The 23,258-nt window shown below is 35.3% G+C and overlaps 1 pseudogene; it reads right to left on the reverse strand.

Annotated features, from left to right (window-relative positions):
* Positions 1-11,263: 11,263 nt before the first annotated feature.
* Positions 11,264-11,847, reverse strand: LOC114204767 (ATP synthase peripheral stalk subunit d, mitochondrial pseudogene; annotated as a pseudogene).
* Positions 11,848-23,258: the final 11,411 nt, after the last annotated feature.

Raw genomic sequence — 23,258 nt, forward strand, 5'->3', positions numbered from 1 at the left:
GTCTTTGTCTCACTGCAGCCCATCACAGAGAGCTGCCCCAGATAACTACAAGTTAAAAATGCTTGGGTGAATTTGTTCTAGAAAGTGGGGTCTCTATCAAATTCTTATTTAAAACGTGTGTGCCCAGCTGGAACATTTATTTATCTCAGATTGATAAGCAAGCCTAGGCTTGTTTTAATCAACTCCAAATTTGCTTTGACATGGAATATTGACACTACCAACCTGGGCTCAAATTTGATCACATGCTTTTACCAAAAGGGTGGCCAGCAGGCTAGGATTTCTCTAATGTGAGAGTACTTGACTGTACTATCCAGCTTTTAATGTAACAACATTTGAAAGTCTTGCTCTAACACTAAGACAGGTTGTAGCATTCTTGAACAGATACAATTTTAAGTGCTGTGCCATTCTCACAAAGGTAACCAGGAATATGGAAGCTTTACTTACTCTCTTCCAAATCCACAAAAGATTACTCTCTCTGGTAGTAGTCTGCTGCTTCCAAATGAATGTAGAGAGTATAAAGGTGTATTTAAATATTTTCTTTCTTCTTTATCTTGTGTCACATAAGCTGTACTTTCTTTTTTTATAATTGTAAAATATTTTAAAGATGCAAAAATAAAAATTTTATTCAGTTTACTTTATTATTTGTAGGATTGTTTTCTGACAGATCTGATTGTGACAACCAGAGGAATATTAAATGCTGACACCTGCTATTAAGTTGGAATTTTTGATGAGGTTCAAAGATGGATCTTCATGACCTGGAAAATAAATCAAGGTCACTGATTGACTCATGCAAAGTCTTTCAGCCATTTATATTACAATGTAATTATAGCAAACTGATGTACAATCCTGGAAGAGCTGTAACCTAGTCACATTGATACATATGCATTGTATGATGAATAAATGAAAAGAGAAAAAAAGACAATATACAAAGGAAATTGCTTATATTCTTTATTATAAGGAGATTCTAAGTACTGCGTAGCTACCTTAAAGTTTAGTTTCTGGATACCCATTATTCAGTGATGTTCAGGTTGTCTTGATTTACTACAATGCTGCTTGTATTCACACATTATTATTATTTGCATTTAAAACATAGTCCTATTATTTTGCCTGATCTTAGAAATGAGCATTATTCAAACCTGAAACACTTTCCGATTACAATAGTGAAGAAAATCTAAACATCCATTGCTCTGTCTTGAAGAAACAGCAAATCAAACTGTGTGCTAAGGTTTCTTGTGCTGCAATGTCTTTGGGAAATTTGGGAGGAGAGAAATGCTCATATTTCCAGAAGAGTCCTCATTTGTCTCAGATTTAGACTCAGTACTATTAAGTCAGTTTTGTCAAGGAGTGTTAGTATAAATATACAAGTAGGAGCACTATATAGAGCTATGTGTGTTGGGGATGCAACTTCTTGTTTGCAATATTTTCTTTCTTGGAGAAAAGGAAAATGCTGGGATTGGCAGACACATTGCCTGAATATGAAGGATAGTTAAGAACTTACTGGTTAAGAAAGCATAACAACAAGGGTTTGCTTGCCTTTTCCTTGTTTCTAGTCAAGAGCAGTTCCTTTCCTTAGCTATTCTTTGGAGGAAAGAAAAAAAAAAACAGAAAATTTCAAGGAGCAAGGCTATAGCTAAGGGCCATTGTGACAAATTTCCTAATTTCCTATACCTGAGGAAATGGGAAGTAGGGGAGGCAGGTGGATGGGCCTTTTTGTTTTTCCTAATTCCAGGAGAGTCCAGTACATTGCTGCACTTCACTCAGTGAATAGCTAAATGCAATACTTAAATACAGTATGCATAGGTAATTCTCATAAATCAAATTCCTTTTTTATGGGCGCACGTAAAATAGATAATTGAAAGCAAAGTTTCAATATTGTTTAAAATGGATTCCTCCTTTCAGTATGTACGAATCACACGAATTTTACCATCTTAGAGTTTTTGACTATGTGGCTTTAGGCTGTGTCCCCTAAAAGTTTTGTGTGGCATCCCCTTCATCCAAGATTGCATCAAGTTTTTCTTTATGTATTTGGTATTATGGAAACTATCTCTATTTCTATCTCCATATCTATCTCTATCTATGTATATCTAGCAACCAGCTCTCTAGCTATATAGCTCTCAATATTTATTACTTCATAATGCTGGGTGTACCCTAGCATGACCTCCTTCTTCTGGAGTATATTATTCGACATTCTAGGGATATTCTTTCATGTTTTCTCTAAAACCTCAATTGAGAATCACTGAATTAGAGTAATCTTCTTATGGATCTTTTTGTGAAGGCATTTTTTAAATTAAATATTTGCTATTTAATTTACAAAGTAAATGATTTGAATATTTTCAAAGAGAACTTGGGATTGTTAAGGTCATTTCTGGAAATTATAAAGAAATCAGTTACCTTCTATAGCATATTATAACCAAACTCTGAAGTTACAAAAATAGAAGAATAATTTATCTTTTATTTCCCGCTGATTAAAATTTGATGTCGTGTCAACCTTAATTAAGACTATAATCTCAAATTTGTCTTTTTATTCTCAAGAAGACTACTGCCAACTCTCTATGTCATAAAGATGGTCTAACCATCCTTGGCTGGATAAAAGAGGCAAGTTGTTTTTTCAAGAAAATTCATAATTCAGTGCATACCATATTAAATATTAGAATAAAAGAAATGTATAAGCCAGTGAAATAAAATGAATTCTCATGTCTATAAATATTTACATTTGCAGAATGTATAATGTAAGATGTCCTACAATTTGACTAAATGGAGCATTTGTCTCCAGGTAAGTTGAGGGGCGGTGGCATAGCAACACTTTTAAAAAAAGCTGAATAGATTGCAAAACTAAATCATATCAGATGCTGCAGAATAGCATAAATAGGATTGTATCTCTGTGCATTTTCAGTAGTTAATATGCAGATAGAGCACTTTTGTGGAATTAGTTTGGCTCCTATTCAGCTCCCAGCAATATCAATATTAAATCTCTAGTACAGTTGAATAAGTAGGGGATTAACATATTTCCAGATTCATTTTATTATGTACCTTGTTGATGGTTCATTTCTTGCATTGAAAAAAATTACTTCTGAGGTTACTCCATAGATGAATGATTTCATTCTAAAGACATGGAAAATTGTATGTATATTAGGTATAACAAACCAACTTAGTAGCTTCAAGAAAAGTTAAAAGGGAAAGGATTCCTTTCTGCATCATTTTAACATGACTAGTTGTCAGTATTTTTGTACAAATGGTATTTTCTGGATACATTTGATGAATATTAGCCTTGTTGCTAACTTACTTAAATATCACATTTAAAATGTTACTAATTACCTCTCTTTCTTTCCTTTTATCCCCTGTCTTTTTTAGGCAAGTAGGTATAACAAAAAAGTGCATAACTGCTATCCATAATGCTCCCTATAGCGAGTTCTATTTTGCTTGTGCTTCATCAGCAATTTTCCTCTTGAAATTTGGCACAATATACATAAAAATTAGAATATCTGCCACTAGTATTGTGGATTCTGCCAGACAGAACCATCAATATGAAAAAGGAAAAAAAAAAACCCAAAAACAAAAACACTGCCTTTCATAGATCACACTTCAACCATCACAGTGACAAAATAATTGCAGGACCAGTAATATTAGTCAGACCACATGGGCACAGGACACCGAGTCTGTGACAGAAGTAAATGTGCTATTAAGAAAGTAGCCAAGTAAGGGCATGCTGTTCTGACATGTCGAGTGCTGGCTGTGAATATAGAATGCCTTCTTTGAGTGAATGTCAGGGCGCGGTGATTACCATAATTAAAACATACACATATGGCACATTTGTAACTGTTTAAGGTTCCAGCAAGTAAAGATTAGTCACAACTGGAAATCTCCCACAGCCACCGGGGCCTAAAGACACTGCCAAGTTCAGATATTAGAGGTACACCCATCTAAAGAAAGCACAGCCCTAAACTCAAGGGCTCTTTTGCCTCATGTGCTACCAGAATCTATTTACTCATGTTATGGTTTGAAAGAAAAAATAAACTCATTGACTTCAACCAGTTTTATTTTTCTTACCAGGCAGCAGAAACTGAGAAACTTTGGATTTTATGTTTTATAAGGAAGTCAAAAAAACATTTCTCCCTCTGTGAGAGCCTAACGTTAAAACAGTCTGGAAAGTCACATTAATTATTATGCATTGAAGGTTGCGTTGATGAGCATCACATCAAGTAGTGTCTGGGGGTACTCTAACTTTTCAAACACACCAACACCATGAATAGCTATGCATGGTTATATGTACCCTGTAGATTATATGGGTTTATGTATTTCCAGCACCTGGTTAATTTATTTAAAAAAAAAATCCTCTGTGTAACTAACGCTTTGCCTCTAAAATTAGCTTTTTGGAACAAAGAAAAAGTTTTGTTTTGTTTCGTTTCATAACAGATTAGTCTAATATGAGGTAATGGTAGTATAATATAATAATTCATTTAATAACCCAGGTAAAGTTACAGTTTTATTTTCCAAGAATGAGTATTGCCAAGGAATATTTCTAGTCTATTTTTTAATAAGTTAGAATTGTGGAGGATTGTGGACATTAAATTGAAGCAGTTACTTTCTTTAAAAATATCTCTTCTGGGATGCCTTCGGCTCAGGTCATGGTCCCAGGGTCCTGGGATTGAATCCTGCATAAGGCTCCTTGCTCAGTGGGGAGCCTGCTTCTCCTCCCTGCAGCTCCCCCTGCTTGTGCTCTCTCAATCTGACAAATAAATAAATAAAATCTTTAAAATAAAATAAAAATGTCTCTTCCAAACTGTACTTTATCTAAAATGTAAATTAATTTTAGTCACAAAACTGATACATTTTAGGATGCCTGGGTGGCTTAGTCGTTAAGCGTCTGCCTTTGGCTCAGGTCATGATATCAGGGTCCTGTGATTGAGTCCCACGTCGTGTTCCCTGCTCAGTGGGGAGTCCGGTTCTCCCTCTCCCTCTGCCCCTGCTTGTGTCCCCTCTCTCACTGTGTCTCTCTCTGTCGAATAAACAAAATCTTTAAAAAAAAGTATACATTTTATACTAAAATTTTAAAAGAATATTTTGAAGAGAAAAAATAATTCCTCATTTATATGAATTAGCTGACTAATTTAACAAAGATTTATTAAATACTTGTGCAATATTTATTAAATACTTGTTATCCATGGGCTGCTAACTTAACCCTAAGATGTGTTTTTGAAAAGTTGTGGCACCTTTGGTGATGTGTCTGGCATTTAGTGTGGGGGCCAGCCCCAGTTATCCTGCAGTGCATATATTATCTGTCCCTTCCCAGCTAAAGTAGGCAGTTTCCACCTCAAACATCTTCATGTCTCTTCTCTTGGTGAGAGTTTTCTCAAGCATCACAGGAGTTTACTCAGACACAGGCAGGGCAACCTGGAAGTGAGGAGTAAAGATTGCAGTGGGTCACGGAATCCATGGATAAATGTCCCAGCTTTCCTATCCTTGGGTAAGATAGGTAATTCTGAGGCATGTGCCACATGGATTCTCACGGGGGCTGGCCCTCATTTACTCGCAGAGATGGCTCACACATTAACTCCTCCATTATTCCCTTTTCATCTTTCCTTCTACTCAAGGTCTTGTCTCATTGACTGCTTTGGGGAGATGCCAATCTAAGACACAATCTCTCCTAAGAAGGAATGTTCTAAATGCCTCAAGACTATTGAATGTTCTGCTGGGTATCCAGTAGATTATATATGCACACACAGCACTCATGTGTGTGTGTATGTGTGTGCATGTGTGTGTATATACAAACATATATAACAAACTGTACATTTATATATGTATATATATTTTAATAGGTCTAGAATCTAAGAATATAAAGCAGATTTTGCATGGTTTCAATACATATTAAATTTTTCAAGAATACAACTATGGGGAAAAATGGAAAGATTTTATTTAATTTTGTTTCCATCTTCATCAAGAAGTTTTCAGCATTTTGGAAAATCTTACTACATTGGTAGAAAGTTGTCTTTTGAATAGACCATTGTGGCTGCAATGTAAAGAACCTAATGAGTAGGCCATTGTTGATGTTATTGACCAACTAGATGGCTTTGGCAATTGTTACAAGGCAAAAATGGTAGCTTGGGCTAGATAAATTGTCTTGGAACTGAAAATAATGATATAGATTGAAGGGAGACTCAAGAGTTAGAACCAATAAATATGGGTTGAGAGAAAGAGAAACATGTGAAGAGTGACTGCTAGCTGCTAGTTTTCTGGGTGGTATAACTGGATAGATGGTGGTAGTAACATACACTAAGGCAAAGCAAACTAGAAGATAATCGTCTTTATAAGTGAATCCTGAGTTTGGTTTCCATAGACTTAATTTGAGTTGTCATTGAGATATGCAAAAGGAGATGTCAGGTAAGCACTTAAATATTTATAAGTCTGGAAACTGGAGAATAGGTCAGGTTTAGAGACATAAATGTATTTCATCATCCTTTGGATAAGTAATAGATTTTGATGGCATAACTGAGATTGCCCAGGGAGAGAATGCAGAGTGAAACAAGAAGCCTGAAAGGAAGCTTTGAGGATCTCTGATATTTAATTTGGGGGCAATGTTCAAAACAAGCTGTAAAGCAGAAGCCAACAAGGTAGGGGAGACCAGAGAAGATATTCACAACAGCCAAGGGAGGAGAGTACTTCTATAAAGATTAAATGGCAAATTTTGCTTAACGGTCACAATAGCAGCTAAAAGTTACTAATTTGGTTTGGCAGCAGGCAAGTCAGAAAGAACGGAATTCAAATTTTGGTTTTGCCATTGCATGTTTACTTGGTAAACTGAAGCAAGTTACTTAAAATTCCTCCATGTATATAGTCTAGGTAGAATTACTGATCTCATAGGAATATTTCCAGGATTAAATGAGATAGTATTTGTCTAGGGCTCAGCATACACAATCTTAATTAATAGAAATTTCAGCAAGAGTGGAGGAGGTCCCAGGTCAACTTTACAACGTCCTTGCAACCTCCTGGACATTCAGTGTAACCAAGAGAAGTTGAATTGCTGATCATTCGGGTAGTATAAAGGAATTCCTAAAGCAATTCTAGTAGCTAAAAATTCAGTGAGCAGTGTTTGTTACAGAACCTAATTATGGTTAAATCACATTTATTGAGCATCATTAGGGAATGGTGGCATCTATATCAGGACATTTTCCATGCTATACTCTACCTTGCTACTCTGTTACCATGCCTGCTTTTTAAAGCATTTCCTGTTATCTTCTCTCGCTGGTAGTCCATGGTGATTTCTGGTTGTGGCAGGATACCTGAGACTAAGGATCATTTCCTTACAGCCTCACACAATCACTTTTGTGCTGCTTTAATCAGTAATGAGGCCATTGCCTTCCCTTTTTCCCATGATATGGCTTAAATTTGGGGTAGTGAGTAGCTTCTTTATGCAAATTTATAATGTAGATATGTATTAAATATATTAAATGATAGCTAGACAAATTTTCTGATTGCCATTTCTGGTTCATGTTATGAATATTCACCTACGCCTTCAAAATAATACCTCACTTTATTTGGTTAGTGGACCTTTAGTGTACTTAAGAATCCTCTGGTGAGGGGCACCTGAGTGGCTCAGTTGGTTAAGTGTCTGCTTCGGCTCAGGTCAGGATTGATCTGGAGTCCCAGGATTCAGCCCTGCATCAGGCTCCCTGCTTAGTGGGGAGTCTGCTTCTCTCTCTGACCCTCCCCCGTCTCGTGCTCCCTCTCTCTCTCAAATAAATAAATAAAATCTTTAAAAAAAAAGAATCATCTGGGGAACTTGTTAAAAACTCTGTATCTCAAAATAAAAAAAATAAATAATAAAAAATCTAAACCTCAGCCTTTGCTACCAGAGTTTGATTAAGTAGGTTTTGTTTGGTACTCAGAAATCTTAATTACTAAAAGGCCACTAACATAAGTCTGATATATATCAAGCACTCAGTGTAGGAAGTATAGTGGCTTAAAATTTTGGGCTAACTCGATATACTGTATTTGAGTCCCAGCTCTGTGACTTACTGGCTGTGAGACCTTAGGCAATTTACTTAAGCTTAAGTTTCCTTATATAGAAAAGAAACTCATAACAGTAGCTACATTATAGGTTTAATGTGAGGATTAAGTGAGTCAGTCATAAAAGTATTTAGCACAGTACCTGGCACATACTGAGTGCTCATCTTAGGTCAAGCTCCTTGGAAAGCAGAGCTTAAAACAAGGATTTGTGTAGTTGCTTGTTTGAGAGGTGATCTTAGGAAACAAGTGAGGGATGAAGGAGAGAGAGAAAAGCCAGTGGAAGTTGAATTAATGGGCTGGTTACCACTGAGGGTGACTAAGGTTCAATACCATGGGGAACCTTCTGAGGGGCACCTTAGCACTGTCCCACCAGAAAAAGGAGAGGCTCAGGAATCAATCCACCACTCCTGTGCCCAGCTGGCTGAAAGTTGCCTGGAGGAGGTAATTTTTTTCCACTTCTGGTCTGTACCTGTTCGTGGGTGATCATCTGTCTTCCTTGGCTTTGAAGAAAGCCTTGAGGCTCAAAGCAGAAACACCACTGGCATGATAGGGGCCCTGGCATTATGCATGAAACTGTCAACCAGAGCTGAGCTGAAATTAGGGGGCCAGGAGTTATCATAGACATCTGCTGCAATTGTTAATTATAATTGACACATTATGTGCTCCATAAATGTGTTAGTCATTATTTTCAGATTTTAGACATTGTGCTAAAGTTCCTTACATGCTTATTTCACTTACTTTCATTAAAACCCTTTGAGGTGTTACTATGTTCATTTCACAGAAACTGATATACCTGGACAGATTACCTAAAATGAAAATGCACAATATCACACTTAAGAAGGGGTAGACATGTTTTACAACTAAATTGTTTTTAACCATGACTATCTTTACCTCAGCAGGGATAAATCTGAACAGTGGTAAGAGAGAACAAAGGCATATCCCCAGAGTTTAAGGTCTTGAAGTATCTATAGGAATGACAGCAGCTTTATACACTACTAAGATCCCAAAAGTTAAAAAAAAATTCAGTGTTAAATGTTGCCCTAAATGTCATCTAATTGACTTAATTTCCCAATGGGTAAAGTTGTGTTTTGTCACAATGTTTAAGAATTTAATCATAAAATGAATGATAAAATTGTTTATGAAGCTAATAAAAACCAGAAAATTCATTAACATCTAATAATTTTTTGGCAGATATTCCTATGAAAATAATTTTTATTATGTCTACTTTGCAAAAAAGAAAATTGATGTAATAAAAGAGATTATGTGACAGGCCTGGATTTATTGACTAATCATCTTGAATTAAAAACAATTACTTGAAAATTTCAGCTTGGTGTTTAATATCATGAAATGATACAATGCAATGTATTTCTTTTACAACCTTTCCATATTCTAGCATAGAGGTTAAACAATACCTTCAAAAGGAACATTTTTTAAAAAAGACTGTTTTGCTAAGATTGAAACGTGAAATCTCTGATATGCTGAGGAGTGATTTTGAAGTGGGACCCGGTGCTGTGCCTGCACTTGGGCTGAGCAGACCAGCTGTGCTAGTTGTTCTGTTGGAAGGAATACCTGCTGGGAGAGTAGTCTGCATGTGTTCCTTAATTTCCTGCATTATCATATCCTTATAATCAGTTTCTAAACCATGACGCCATTATGAAGACTGAAATACAAGGTGCCAGGAGAATTTCTAGGAGATGTAGTTTGAAGTGGAATATTTTATTTAGCCTCTTATCACTCAGTGTGTGTGTGTGTGTGTGTGTGTGTGTGTGTTTCTGTGTGTGTGTGTATGAATATATACATATATATATACACATAGCCTTTTATGTTTGCCTTACCTAAGCCATGAGCCACTTATGTTAATTTATCATAATGAGATCTCAGATGGTCTTCAAGTAGTTAAGTAAGAAATATTATCTCACTTAAGAAGGCTGAATCAGACAAAATGTATTTGGGTTGTACATACACTGAGAGAAGAAAAAAATTACGTCTTACAGACACACTGCAGGATCTAAAATAATGGCTACACTTTTAATTGAAATGACGATATTTTTTTTTGAAATGAAATGACAATGATTGGGAATGACAGTGATATTCTTTTTGCAGTTTAATTGAAAATGACAATGATACTCTTTTTGTAGTTTAATGATTAATGCTTCTTTACAGGGGAGTGGATGCATGAAGTAAACTGATCCATAAGAACCATATTTTTATGAGGGTCCAAGTACTCCTTGTCTATCCTTTAAATATTCTTGAACCATTAGCAGCCATTTTATTCCATGCAGTTTAGCACTGCATAGAGACACTGTGGACTTTGGCAGTTAGTGAGAATTTAGTTTTAACTTCAGAGAACAATGATTATTTTTATTAGGAATGCTAATTCATTTTTTATAAAACATTTTGGTAAGGTTAAATAGTAAAATTTGTCTTCTTTCTTTTACATTTTCCAGTTGCTATTATTGATAAGACTAAGTTTATATTGTTTAAAACTCAAAAGTTTTAAGCATGGGCGAAATGGAGGATGGTATGTTATTTAAAAACAAAACAAAACACAAAAAAACAAGGTAGGGTGTCCAGAAGAGGAGCCCATGTTCAGAAAAAATTAAATGCTTAGATTAGGGCATATTGAGTCTGAAGTGGTAAAGAGAAATTCATGTGGAAGAATCAGCAGGTCATTTTTGCATGCTCTACTGAGCCAAATGCTCAGATTCCCTCAAGCAAATTAATAATGTTTACTTCTTCATGTTTGAAGTGACCCTCTGAATTCATTTAAAAAAAGTTCACATTAATTTGGTGGTAAGAATCAAATGTGAGCAACAGTAAGTAGCAAAATGAAAAGCCTCAAATGTTTGGGCATCTCACTTGGAGTGGACACAGCTCTGGACTATCCATGAAGGCTACCCGATTAAATTGCCTAAGACCAAACTGCCTTCTGTGCTGATGATACTCACTTATTTCCAGGCTAGACTTCTTTCTAAAGCCCTCTGGATTCGTCCACTTAAAATGACCGCGGGGAATTTATGCTAAATATGCTAAAGAGCAGTCGTACTTTTCCCATGCAGTATCTACTCTTCCTCTGTTCTTGATGTCAGGGAAGACCATCTCAAGCCTAGAAAATTACAGTCCTAGAAATTGTGTATTTTTAAACTTTTAGGACTTTTTCTTTTTTTCTTTCTTTTTTTTTTTTTTTTTTTACCGTATCATTATTTTTAATGTCCAGCATTTACAATACGAGGGCCAGAGGTTTCTCCCCAACTCAAGTTTATAAATTCTCAATTGGCTTGTGAGGCCAATAGGGATAATTCTTCTTGTCTAATTTGGTTTCTGGGAAGACTTCATTCAGGTCCTCAATGATCATCTGATCAAATGGAATTATGTTCCTCATCTTCTCCAGCTCTTTTTCATATTCCTCAATCCTGGCCTTTGAGAGAGACAAAAACTCAGTACAACTTTTCACATCTTCTTTTTCTTCAGCATCCACCTGAACAGTATATTTATCCTCTGGCACAGGAACCTTCAGGGCATTAAACTTCTTCTCAAAGTCGTCTACCAAACCAGCCTTTGCCACATTGGCCTTGTAGTAAGCCCAGTCGATAGCAGGTGGTTTCTCAGGGAGAGTGCCAACCTGGAGGTAAATGTCTCATTCCGGGATTTCAGGGAGTTAGCAATGACCTTCTGGTTTTGGGGTGTGATCTCCCCAAAAGCTACCCAGTCAATGGTTTTTAGAGCAAGTTTTTGCGCGGCTATCTTGAGATCCTTCACCAACCCTGGTGGCCCCAGGACTTTTTCTTTTTTTAAAAAAGCAAGATGAATGGAATATTCCTTTCTCTTTCCTTTCAGCTTCATTTGGAAATGGCCCCCAATAAAACTGTAGTTTATAATTTCTCATTTTTACCATGTATGATTATTATATCCTACGTTCTTGAATTTAAAAACATGAATGGGGCACCTGGGTGGCTCAGTCAGTTATCTGACTCTTTATTTTGGCTCAGGTTATCATCTCAGGGTCCTGAGATCGAGCCCGGTGTCGGGTTCCGCTCTGACCATGGAGCCTGCTTGGGATTCTCTCTCTCCTGCTCCCTCTTCCCCTCCTCCCCTCCTCTCCCAGCTTGTCCTCTCTCTCTCTCTCTCTAAGATAAAAATTAAAAATAAATTAAAAAAATTAAAAGGCATGAATAAAATGTCTTATGTTTCTTTTCTACTCTAAGTCACTCCCTAAACAAATAAATCCCCAAACTGAATAAGTTGCTCTCTACTTATGAGGTCCTCAACTATGCATTAGTGGTTTATCATTCCTGATAGCAATAGATTTCCCCAGAGAGACTTCATCAATTTTGTCTCCACCATATCCAATGAACAAAAAATTTCGTTTTATAACCTGATGATATTGGCCATGTGCTCTTCTGTGAAAGAGATGGTAGTCAGGGTGGGGAAACATTCTTATCTGCTGGCTGGCTGGCTTGCTGATGTATGTATGTATGTATGTATGTATGTGTTTGCTTGTTTATTTGTTTATATATTTATATAGTTATGTGTTCTGCTCCCATAATTCCTTTTGAGTGTGTTCAAACATCTTCATAAATTAAAACTTGCGGAGTGAGCAGACTGAGTGGAAAATGCTATAGTTGACTCTAAGCCCATTTCTGGAGGCACCAGAACAAGAGCAACAGGTCTGTTCCTTCCCACTTCAAACTTACTGAATTCCAAAAATTGGCTGTTAACAAATTGCAAAAAGGAAAAAGTAATTCTTAAAATTATAATTAGAAAAATTATAGCATAAAAAATTATTGTATGTACGTTAAATATTCTTTCATCTAAATATGCTGAGAACTTGGTATTTATTAGTTATTTATTTATCTTTGTGATTTATGATTGCTATATGGTAAAGAACTTCAACAACTAAATCCAAAAGAATGAAGTCTTAACACAATATTATAGTGATTATTTGAGAAAAAAATAGTATTTTTTGTATGACAAAAATTTATGAATCAATAAATGAGGTTCTTTCTGCTTGATTCCTTGAGTTATCAGTCTAATATGCTATTTATCTGAGAAATGATAGCCATTCTCATCAGTCAGCTAGAAGTTAAAAATGGGGTTTGAAGAGTTTGGCCAAGTGTTGCATTTTGTCAATGTTTGCTTTTTCGTATCCCCTCTTACAATATGAATATTTAAACAAATATTCAACATACTACTGTAATATTCCCCATCTATATATATATATTGGAGTCAATTAAAACATAATCTAATATAATGTCTGCATGAGGATTGGATTTATAATTTCATTGTGAGATTTTAATTCCTTATTGGCCAGAGCATTTCCAAGGTATTAATACTGAAGTTTTCTTTAACCAGAACACCAGTGCCATAACCAGCTTATCAGGGTGATTGAGAGTTAAAGACTGTGCATACATGTCCGTGTTTCTTCACCAGCATCACCAATCCAACCATACTGGAGAGGTGCAATCATCCTCTTGCCAAACTAGTTTTCTGCTCCACTCCGTTTTCCTATTATGTTGCAAGGCCTCGTAGATGCCTTCTATGTTTACTCCATCCCTTATTATATTGCACAGGCTTCAGTGTCCCAATACAAAAAGATCCTTGTGCCTTTTGCTCCTGTGACCGTTGCTGTGGCAGCTCTTGTTTTCTGAGCTACACACACTCCACTTCATTTCTTTGCACAGTACTATGCATGATATTGCTGTATTGAATTCAAGTTTGTTTTCTTTCTTTGTCGAATTAAACTGCTTGTACATCTAAACTTTCTTCTTTTTGTTTTACTTTCTGAATTTGGCGACTATTTTCAAGATTGAACTTTTGTATCTTTTGTTTGTTTTCTTCTTTTTTATTAAAGGACATATACTTATAAAAAGTATCTCACCTCATCAAGGCTCTAAGCCTTATCTCATTCCCCTACGTGGTATTTAAACCCAAGGTCCTAGGTTCCCCTAATTTACAACAGCTTCAGGTTGCCATTTTGATTGCCATGCTCTATTTTGATTTCCTGCCCTTGATAATTTCATACATTTAAAAAGGATTTTAATAATTTATACAGCCTGTCATTTTGGTAGAAATGAGATCTCCCATTCCATTTTCATCTCAGCTTTTTTCCCACTAGATTTTCAGGTCCTGTTTTTGTTTAGATTTGATTCACAACCTTTTGCATGTTATTTTGTATTCTTATAATTCTTTTTCTTTTAGGTTTTGTTTTTTTGTAGTAGAATTTTCTTTAAGTTTTCAGAATATTGACCCATTTCCTTTAAATTCCACTTAAAATTTTTCTAAATTAAGATTATCTTGACTGGGAACAACAGAGATACAAAATAATATTGTCTTAAACAAGATAATGTTTCACTCTCCTGTTAAGGTCTGGAGTGAGTGGTCTAGGCATGGCACAATAATTCTCTTCCAAGAGACACTTGCTTCTTCTTGTTCACCACTTCTGGCACAAGATAGTGATTACTGCTCTAGTTACCCCTTTCAGTTTTAGTCCATAGGACGGAAAAAGGGATATAGAATTTAAAAAATGTGGACAAGGCATACACCAGTAATTTTATTTTAATTTATTTTTTAAGTAATCCTTACACCCAATGTGGGGCTCGACTCACAACCCCAAGATTGCGGGCTCCACTCACTGAACCAGCCAGGTGCCCCCATACACCAGTAATTTCATAAGAAATGTTTATAGAAGTGGCCAAATGACACTTTGGTGTACATATTATTGACCTAAACTTATTCATATCTTGCTGCATGGAAGACAGGCAGATGTACTCTTTATTAATTGTGTAGATATATACCAGAATTATATTACTGGAGAAGAAGTAAAAAAAAAAAAAAAAACAGTTTTGGAAGTAACAGCTTTCTCTGTCGTATTACTCTTATGAGAATGAGTGTTTTCAAAGAGGAAGAGTAAAGGGCTCCCTGTTAGCCCAACTCATGACATTCTGAGAATACATCTTTAATGTCTTCTAACTATGGGCCCCCTTCTTATTTAGGTAGCATTTGTTGAATTGACCCATACAATACATGTATAACTGTAATCTTCAGTAAATACTTCCACAAGGGATTTTCCTATAAATCTTTCTTAACTAACACTATTTGAGTTATTTGACCAATATCTCCCTGTATTCAGTAGGACACTGATGGTACATTTTTTCCCCTTCCCCTATACTCTACCCTGGCATTAATGTGTTCTGGAATGACTGAATATATTTAGAGGGAATTCCAAAACTGATCTAGGATAGTTAAGGACAACTCTTTTCTACTTTGCTGCCTCATTGAGTAAGACTTATGCTACTCTCTTTAAGGACCATCAGTTTGCTTCATTTTTGGAAAAAAAAAAACAGACAAGAATAAACATGTTCAGCTACAAACTGAGATTCTCAATTCACGTCTACACATCTTGTTAGTAGGAAACTCTTCTAGATATATCGGGCTCATAAAACTTTTTTCCAAAGTTTTAAGTAGTTGAAACTTTTATATCCCTTTTTGAGTGTATTCTGGAAAGTAGGGAGAGACTATGTTTAGCCAGACACAATTTAAAAAGGAGATTCTCAATTATTAATTTTTTTTAAAATAGCTGATCTATCAATGCCTATTAATAGGCACTAAGTGAAGTATTTTATATAAATTATTCTTTATAATCCTAACACAACCATCTATGGTAGGTACCATTATCATCCTTATGTTAGAAGTGAAAAAAAAAAGATGTAGATAGAGATTAACTTGCTGAAAACCACAGAGCTAATAAATAGACCAGTTGCCACTTATTCCAAAGAGTTTGGAGTCCAGTCTCAATACCCACATGATCTTGCCTCCTTTACTGAAATGTGATTATTCCAAGGTCTACAAAATAATAATGAGAGTTATTCATATATTTTAACATATTCAGTATCAGAACCATAGAGATTAACATGTCATTATTTTCTAAACTTATATAATATGTGAGAAACCTGATGTTTACTCAGCTTCTTGGCTCCAAGCAGGGAAAGAAAAAAAAAAAGAAAAAGCCTTTCAGTTTTGATTAGTCAACTAGAGTCAGCTTAAAGAGAACATCTACTCAGGGGGCATTTTTTAATGTACCATCTTCAAATGATTTAATGTGTTTTCCATGATTATCTTTGACACTCTGAATAATTAACAAAGACATTTATAATTTTTGAAAGGGTTAGGATACTTTTCTTCCTAGATGATGAGAAAATTTGAAAGACCTAAAATTATGACTGTCATCTGACTGGTTAGTGACCATGAAGTCATCTATCAGGGCACCATTTAATAGGAGGAAAAAAAAGATTCACCAAAATATTTCTTCAGATATTTAATTGACCAAGATTATACAAAACTTTATTTTTACTTATAAATCAAACATATTTGGAGGCTTTATTAGTCCCTTCAAATAATTAAGATATTGCTTATTAGCTAGATATTTAGATAGATAATTATTAGATAGTTTAGATATATATATAAGATTATTAAATATGTTACTGTTATTATATAAGTAAAATTATATATAATGTATATGATTTTCGTAATGAATAGGAATGGTTAACTTAATATAATGATGATAATCTTGTTCTTCTGTGCAGATGAAACTAAGGATGTTCATGTAACTATTATGATTCTCTTGTCTACAATTTCATCTGTCTGCATATAGACAGGAAACTGACCTGTTTTATTCTCCACTCTATTTCTTGCATGTCCCTGGCATGTAGTAAGAATTCAGTAAACACTACTGATGGAATGTAGTGGTTCTACAACCAACTATACTTCTTATGAGAAGTATATATTCATGTTCCATCTATATTTGTAGAATTTGCACTGATGATTAATTTTTGAAAAATAATATTTTCATATGGTTCAAAATTTAAAAGAGCACAAATATTATGAAGTATCTCTCATTTATCCTTGTCTCTAAAACTTCCAATTTCCCTCCCTAGACTCAACCAATGTTATTAGTTCTTGTGTATCCTCAAGATATTTTATGTATGTATAAGAAAACATATTTATATATACTTTAAAAAATATTTTTTCTGGTGTGCCTGGGTGGCTCAGTCGGTTAAACATCTGCCTTCAGCTTAGGTCATGATCTCAGGGTCCTGTGATCAAGCCCCAAGTTAGGCTTCCTGCTCAGCGGGGAGTCTGCTTCTCCCTCTCCCTCTGCCTCCTCCCCCCATTCATGTTCTGTCCTTCTCTCTCTCAAATAAATAAATAAAATCTCAAAAAAATTTTTTCATACATATGGCATATTCTGTATGTCAGCATGACTAGTTACAGGTAATAGGATCTAGATAGGTAGCTTAAAAAGCAAGATCCTTACTAAAAAGTATAAATAATTCACAGAAATATTGGGATGTCTGAAGAAAATATTTGAGGTTGAAATTCCAAGAATACTCTGGAAGCCATATCTCATCTAGAACCAGAACTACAAGAGAAAGATCTAGCAGCCAGTTATTAAGCATTATCTATGGTTGATGCAAGAGCCACAGTGCCTCTGCCTGATTCACATTACAGCATGAATGCCTTACATTCTGCCTCTTACTTTCCCTAGGAAATTTCAGGCTATATTCATGTTTCATAAGATTGTTTCTTTCTCTGTGCGTATTGGTTCTTAGCAAAGGTCTAGATGAATACATCTCATTGATAGGACCCAAGCTCTTAGGTATCAAGAAAACACATTTTTCTTAGATTTATATATTTCGTTTCTTGGTTGTTCTTTTTTCCCCTTTCCACTTAATGATAGATCTTGAAGCTTATTTTATATAGTATATAAAATATCACTCTTTTTATTGGATACACAGTAGTCCATAATATGGCCTTAATGTGGTTCATTCAATCTACTCTAGCCAGTGGGCAATTGGGTCATTTCTAATCTTTGCAATTATAAGCAAAGCTTAAGTAAATACTTTTCTATCTACATTACTTTTATTTTGTGCTTGCATTTGAGAATATCTTTTAAAATAAAGTGCTAAACGTGGCATTCCAAACACAGGCTCATATGTACCTATGCTTCTTAACTCAGTAGTACAGAGAAATCAATGTTCTGTGGGCTACGTCTTTGATCAATGGGAGAAGAAAGCCAGCAGAGAAAAGCTTTTCCTGCATGGGCTGATCGGAGAACCCTCTGTCTACGTGGTCTTCTGCAAGATGGTCTCAAGAGACTGAGCAGTTTGCTTGATGCCAGGTGGTTGCTGGTATGCTAAATCATCCAGTGTTGGCTCTCCTTCACTTCCCAGTCTGATTTCTCTTTAACTTGACTCTTGTTGCTTAGCTTTGCGCTCTTTAAGAAAGCACATAAGCTTCTGCCTCATGTTCTTCCTTTTGGGGAATCTAGTATACGCAAGGAGACACAGAATAAACAAAATATATAAATAAATACTATGTTAGATGATATAAGTGCAATGGGGAGAAAAACAGGATCAGGGTAGAGCTGATATCTGGCAGGTAAACATTAGTGCAATGCAATAAATGTCATAGTTTGCTGTCCAAATCCTTCCTTCTGGACCGAGGACTCATTCTCCCAGCTGACGGAAGGAAGTGCTGGCAGTTTTGCATCTCACCTAAATCTGTTTCTGGGAATTACCCTTGGTTGAAGAGTGCTACCTTTCATGGTTGTACTTCTTTTCCCAGAGCACCTTGGATCCAATAAATGGCCAGTGTGGGGTATAAAAGCTTGGCCCCCTTGCCTCGGTTGTGGACCATATCAAAGGGCCATCCCAGCTTCAAGGTTTTCTATGGGATCTGCCAACACTTTTTTTGGAACTAGTTTACAGTTCAACTCATCCCTTTGTTCATTCCTATTCTATTCACTTTCTTATAGGTATTGCTCCCAATACATATCTTGCGCATTAATCTCTATCTCAGATTCTGTTTCCCAAAGAACGCTACATAAGATATTTTGCCATGATTTAATAAAATATTGAAATACAGATGACTACCATACTGTCTAGTTCAGTCTGTTGCCCTGAGGGCTCTCCAATTCTGCCTTGGTCATGCCAGGTCTTCCCCCAGAATATTCACCCTCCCTTACTCACTAGAGGTTTGGAAACTCTGAAGGAGCCTAAAGTAGTAAAATATGTACAGTTGCAAACCAAGATTTGACTGTAAATTTTGACTTTGAAATTCTAAATTCTTTGTAACATCATATTTAGATGGTGGCATTTCCATTGACACACCCATCCATGATTATGTGTAAATGACAATGTAAACCAATGAGAAGGCACATTTTCTTGTATTTCTGCAGTTTATAGAATGGGAAGAAAAAGTATTCAATAAAAACCACTGATGAAAAAAGTATTTTTTACTGAGTCAGTAGATATTCGAATAAAATATATGGATGAATGGATAAATGGATAGATGGTAGATAGGTAGATAGATAGATAGATATGCATACAACCATAATTGTTGAGCTTTTGATTAAAAAAGAAAGATCTCATCAATTAAAATAACTAAGCATTCTTTGTTGATTATCTACGGGAAAGTATATTTAAGGTGCCATGTTAAAATATTAGACCACAAAAATAACCCATGACATACTTACTAATAGCATTTTTTAAAATAATAACACATTTTTAGTCTTCACAATTTAAATATGGTCAATATTATATAGCAATTATTTCTTGATTTTCCTAAAGCATATATATTAAGAGACACTATGTAAAGAAACACTAACAGAAGAGTAAATATCTGTGGGCTTCACCCCCCCTTAAAAATATATATGAAGCCACTTGTCAAATTCATTGCTATTATGATGACTAATTTACTCAATTTAGTGGGCTGTCCTTGAAGAGCATGTTTTTCCAGTTTTAGTTTTAAAATTAGAGAATGATCCTTTATTAAAGTGATCACTACAAGACAGTTGAAACATGAATACTTGGCAAAATAAAAAGTTGTCTATGCTGTGTCTGGACTGTTGTTGTTGTTGCTGATATTTACTCGTTTTGAAATCTCAGAAGTTAAGGCATTTGGAGTGACAAGATTTTGCTTCTTTTTCAGATACAAAGCCAACATCAAAGAGTATAATAATAAAAGTGATCAATTATTGAGTGATTCCTCATTTATAGCTTTACAACTTAGCTTTTAAAATATTTAGGGTATATAAAGGGAAAGATGTATAAATTGATGCAAATATAATATTTTATAGACTTGCAGTATTCTCCATGTCGTCCCAGGACTAATTTGAAATTCCCTGAGTTTAGAATGGGTGTTCTTAGCATTGATGTCACTGATGATTTTAGATGAAAAGAGCACTAGATTTATGGTATGCTAAGCACAAATGGGAAGAGAAATGTGACCATATCAGCAATGCAGCAGGGCGGTTGTTGTCTCTTTGTAATCTTGATACTGTCTTCCAGAAGACTTCTGGTGTTAAACTCCTCTGGAATCAGCTTTCACCTGTGGGGCCTGGTGACAGATTGTGCCAAAGTCTGACACGGCTCCCTGGAGGCCGTAGTACTTGGTCACCATATGGCCTAAAAGGGCTTTTCATGTGTTGCAATATTCTCCAGTCGGGTCTCTTGGCTAATCTTCAGAGGACATTCTTAATCTCATGAACCCAATTATCTGTAAAGAACAGTTTAAGGGGTGCTCCTTAGAATTATTCATACTTGTCCATGTACTTATATTATCAGAGGGCATATATAAATAACTCTCATTACACAGTGATTACATTTTGGCTTTGAAAGTATATTCTAAGAAGGATTGAGAAGATTATTCATTTCCATGGTGATCTGTGTGCCCACTGTTAATCATAAACACCAACTTACTTGACTCATTCATATTTTCAGAATACCTCAGCTTTCACATACTTGTTAAATGTTCACGTTTCACCTAGATAAAAAAGAAGCCATATAGAAGTGCTGAATTCCTGCTAGACACCAATATAAAACAAGTGCTTTTAGAATTTTACAAAAATAATTTGCTCTCATGTTGTATTTCAGAAGCATATAAATGGGAGCTGTGTGGTTGATTATATTTTAATCTCTTCACAACTCTGCTCTTATTATCTTGTTTGTTTCTTTGTTTGTTTTTTAAATAACAAGCCTAGGCTCTGAGGTGATAGCCTTTTTACAATATTCATAGCTGATGCTGCGATTCCAGTTTAGCTGTCATAAACTGTGAAGAGGGACTGAGCTAACATACCGCCAAGTTCCTTTATTGAGAAGGGTATGTTCCACCCCATCATGGATAATCACATTCCATGCGAGAACACTATGGCAAATGACCCTATTCCTCAACATGCAAATGTTCAAATAATAAACAGACAAAAAATAAAAATATCTCATTGATGAAATGCTCAATTTAAGTTTATGAAAATGTTATACAGAGTCAAACTTGCAACAATCTACTACTCTAACAGATATGCGCACAGTATACCATTTCTAATAAATTTTGATCTCTAAATATAGGTTCTTATTCTTGTGATGATATTTTAGACTGAGGTGATAATTTAAGTCAAAACACATCCCCAAAATAAAAATAGGATAAAATGTTTAATCAGGTGAAATGTCAAATAGCAAATAGTTCTAGTAAGCTAAATGCCTCTAGTAGCCTTTACACTGAATTTAATAACCATTATTATTATTTTTTGCATCTAATAACCCATCAGGGATTAGCACTTTTAGAAAAGGTTATATTAAAAATGAGATCTTCAACTTTTTGGGCTAAGAAATATGCTGGAAGAAAATACATAGTAATAAATCAGGTTGTACAACAAGTAAACTTTCAAAATATCATCTTAATAGCTAGACAGCCACAAACAGAACAGTTATATCAGAGATTCCATTGGATGAAATACAGAATTCAGACAGGAGAGCAGTTGGTAACTCTTCTGGGACTCAATCACTCCAGACATCGCTTAGACACATTGTCCCACCTCTACTCCTTTAAATGAACCTTTAATAGGTTCATTTGGTAATGGGCTGGAAGGGGAGAAAAGTCCTAACCCCAGCTGCACTGCTCATTCACCTGTGCAAACAACTTGAACTCAACTTCTCTCCAAATGGTTTCCTAGTAATCTTCCCAATGTACAGCTGCTATATATAAAACATGAATTATAGTAGAGAAGGTCCTGCTGTGTTGTGAATCACAGTGCACTCGACCACACTTTAGCAGGTTGTGAGATGAAAAGAATAAAATGTCTGCAAATGCCTTGTTCTTTCCCCTTTTCCAGCTGGTAAAGTCAACTCATGGCAGCTTCCCGGAATGCTTTATTCTGTATCCAGCTGTACTAGTTATGACCTGTCCCATTCCCTTGCCATTCTTTAGTATAAAAATAAATGGTAAGAGCATCTTTCATTTTTTGAGGCACTGGGGGCCAAATCAATTGCCTAATCAAGTGAAAACAAAACATCTGTGATGTATGAAAGGGAGGGTGGCTTTCTCTGGAGATTTTTATAAACTGATTAAGTCAGGGCACTGCTAATCCTCTATCCTGCACTTCAGATGTTACATTGACAAGGAAGATTAGAATGAAAAGATAATGGTTATGTCACCAGCATGCAATAAACAACCTGTGAAGAGCCAGCAGAGGTTCAGAAATGTTCCCATTACAAATGTAAATGTGAACTTTAGCAACTGGGCTGGAGAACACTGTGAGAGGCTGCCTGCCTCTGCGTCAAGAAGATACAAAGGAGAGAAAAACAGAAAAAGGAGCTTATTCTAATATTATAAGACATCAATTCTCAAGTGCTTATCATATTAAGTTTAGGATATGTGAATTTGGCATGATAACATCTGTGCTACTTAATCATAGAGTTGTTTTGGACATTAAATTATATATTTTGAAAGTGCCTTTTACAATTCAAAGGAGTCCCACACAACTGGTAGTTGTAAATTGACAGAATAGTGCATGAATGAAACCAAGTTCTAGAGAAAGTTATCTTTAAAGAGTAAAGCTCTCATTATAGTTATTCACAGGATCCAAGTTATGCATTAGAAGGAATCATGAAATAAATCAGATATTAGGGTTGTGGTTCACATATACCTGTTTATCCACAGACCTAAGTACATAATGCTCTGCACACAAATTCTTCAGATAGCAAAATTCATTTAAATGCTACTTCCATACTAGAAGAAGTTACTTCTACCTTTTAATTCTACATATCAGATATATAGGAGAGATGTTAAGTTTTTAGAAAAATTTTAAACTTGCAGCAAGAAAATACGATAAAAAATGGCATTATTATTATTATTATTAAAAAATCAGTTGAAATGATTACATGCATTCTGGTAAAGGGATATTTAAAAGTAAGTGCACTTTC

The sequence above is a fragment of the Eumetopias jubatus genome, unplaced genomic scaffold (assembly GCF_037043125.1).
Source record: "Eumetopias jubatus isolate StellerSeaLion01/CBP00866 unplaced genomic scaffold, mEumJub1_p1.0 scaffold_5, whole genome shotgun sequence".
Taxonomy (NCBI): domain Eukaryota; kingdom Metazoa; phylum Chordata; class Mammalia; order Carnivora; family Otariidae; genus Eumetopias; species Eumetopias jubatus.